This window comes from Aegilops tauschii, chromosome 4 (assembly GCF_002575655.3).
Source record: "Aegilops tauschii subsp. strangulata cultivar AL8/78 chromosome 4, Aet v6.0, whole genome shotgun sequence".
Taxonomy (NCBI): domain Eukaryota; kingdom Viridiplantae; phylum Streptophyta; class Magnoliopsida; order Poales; family Poaceae; genus Aegilops; species Aegilops tauschii.
The window spans coordinates 335,782,783-335,786,017 of NC_053038.3; positions in this window are offsets into that span (position 1 = coordinate 335,782,783).

Consider the following 3,235-nt stretch of genomic DNA (forward strand, 5'->3'; position numbering starts at 1 on the left):
TACATGCCTACATTACATTGATGAACTGGAGCTAGTTCTGTGTCACCCTATGTTGTAACTATTACAGGAGGAATCGCATCCGACATAATTATCCATCACTGATCCAATGCCTACAAGCTTTTCACATATTGTGCTTTGCTTATTTACTTTTCCGTTGGTACTATTACAATTACTACAAAACTGCTATCGTTACTTTTGCCACTGTTACCATTACTATCATACTACTTTGCTACTAAATACTTTGCTGCAGATACTAAGTTATCTAGGTGTGGTTGAATTGACAACTCAACTTCTAATACTTGAAAATATTGTTTGGCTCAACTTGTGTCGAATCAATAAATTTGGGTTGAATACTCTACCCTCGAAAACTGTTGCGATCCCCTATACTTATGGGTTATCAAGACTATTTTCTGGCACCGTTGCCGGGGAGCATAGCTCTATTCTTTAAGTCACTTGGGATTTATATCTGCTGACCACTATGAGGAACTTGAAAGACGAAAGAACTAAGATTTTTCCCTCAACTACGAGGGGAGGTAAGGAACTGCCGTCTAGCTCTGCACTAGATTCTCCTTCTGTTTTGAGTAAGCTTGCGACACCTAAACCTGCTACTGCTATGAATTCTGATATGTCGCATGTTATTGATGATGCCACTTCTGCTATGCATGATACTTATGATGAAACTACTTCTATGCTTGATACTACTGTGCCGTTAGGTGAATATCTTGATGAACAACTTGCTAGGGTTAGAGAGAGTGAAATTATTGATGATAGTGATGATGAAGGTTCTCCCCCTAAGTATGAATTGCCTGTTGTTCCTGAGGGTTATGTTATGGATGAAGAAGCTGCTATAGCAATTCTTGCTTGCAATGATAGATATGATCTTAAGAAGTTATTAGCTAAATGGAAGCAGCAATCTCTTAATGCTAGAATGAAACATGACCCTGCTTTTGCTACTTCACCTATCTATGTTACTGATAAGGATTATGAATTCTCTGTTGATCCTAAAATTACTTTGGTCAAATCTGATTCTTTTTATGGCAATGAATCTGAAACTATTGTGGCACATCTTACCAAGTTAAATGATATAGCCACCCTATTTACTAATGATGAGAAGTCTCGCTATTATTATATCCTTAAGATATTCCCGTTCTCATTAAAGGGTGATGCTAAAACTTGGTTTAATTCTCTTGATCCTGGTTGTGTGCGTAGTCCCCAGGATATGATTTATTACTTCTCTGCTAAATATTTCCCTGCTCATAAGAAACAAGCTGCCTTGAGGGAAATATATAATTTTGTGCAAATCGAAGAAGAGAGTCTCCCACAAGCTTGGGGGAGGCTTCTCCAATTACTTAATGCTTTGCCTAATCATCCTCTTAAGAAAAATGAAATACTTGATATCTTCTATAATGGACTAACCGATGCTTCCAAGGACCACTTGGATAGTTGTGCTGGTTGTGTTTTCAGGGAAAGAACAGTCGACCAAGCTGAATTGTTATTGAATAATATGTTGACTAATGAAAATAACTGGACTCTTCCTGAGCCAATTCCTGAGCCAATTGAGCCAACTCCTGAGCCTATTCCTAAACCAACTCCGAAGAAAAAGGGGTATTCTATTTCTCAGTCCTGAAGATATGCAAGAGGCAAAGAAATCTATGAAAGAAAAAGGTATTAAAGCTGAAGATGTTAAGAATTTACCTCCTATTGAAGAAATACATGGTCTTAATATACCGCCTGTTGAAGAAACACATTGTCTTGATAACCCGACACAGGTAGTAGAGGTAAATTCTCTCTATAGATATGATAAAGTTGAAATCCCGTCTATTAAATTTCCTAGCCAATGTTTAGATGAGTTTGATGACTTTACGGCCAGACAAGAAAGTTTTAATGCTTATGCTGGTAGAGAATTAAAGAGTAATGCTTTCATGATAGGACGCTTGAGTGATTATATGGCTAGAGTTAAATGTGAACTTAAACTCATTAGTAAATATGCTCCTATGGTTACCACTCAGGCAGAACAAGTACTTAAAGCTCAAAGTGATTTGCTCGATGAATTAAATAATAAACATGATTTTGCTGTTAGAGTGGCTAGTAGAATCGGTAAAATGACTCAGGAACCTTTGTATCCTGAAGGCCACCCTAAGAGAATTGAGCAAGATTCTCAGAGACATAATATAGATGCACCTAGTCCTTCTGAAAAGAAGAAAAAGAAAATGATAGGACTTTGCATGAACCTGTTGTAGAAACACCTGAGAATCCCAATGATATTTCTATTTCTGATGCTGAAACACAATCAGGTGATGAACATGAACCTAGTGATAATGTTAATGATAATGTTCATGTTGATGCTCAACCTAGCAATAATAATGATGTAGAGATTGAACCTGCTGTTGATCTTGATAACCCACAATCAAAGAATCAACGTTATGATAAAAGAGATTTTGTTGCTAGGAAGCACGGTAAAGAAAGAGAACCATGGGTTCAGAAACCCATGCCTTTTCCTCCTAAACCATCCAAGACAAAGGATGATGAGGATTTTGAGCGCTTTGCTGAAATGATTAGACCTATCTTCTTACGTATGCGCTTAACTGATATGCTTAAAGTAAATCCTTATGCTAAATATATGAAGGATATCATTACAAATAAAAGAAAGATACCGGAAGCTGAAATTTCCACCATGCTTGCTAATTACACTTTTAAGGGTGGAATACCAAAGAAACTTGGAGATCCAGGGGTACCGACTATACCATGATTCCTTAAAAGAAACTATGTTAAAACTGCTTTATGTGATCTTGGAGCCGGTGTTACTGTTATGCCTCTCTCTTTATATCGTAGACTTTAATTGAATAAGTTGACACCTACTGAAATATCTTTGCAAATGGCTGATAAATCAACTGCTATACCTGTCGGTATTTGTGAGGATGTGCCTGCTGTGGTTGCAAATGTCACTATCTTAACGGACTTTGTTATTCTTGATATTACCGAGGACGATAGTATGTCGATTATCCTTGGTAGACCCTTTTTGAATACTGCAGGGGCTGTTATTGATTGCAACAAAGGCAATGTCACTTTTCATGTTAATGGTAATGAGCATATGATACACTTTCCGAGGAAACAACCTCAAGTTCATAGCATAAATTCTATTGGAAAAGTTCCAACTATCATTATTGGAGGTTTTAAATTTCCTCTTCCTACTGTCAAGAAAAAATATGATATTCTTATTGTTGGGGATGTTCAT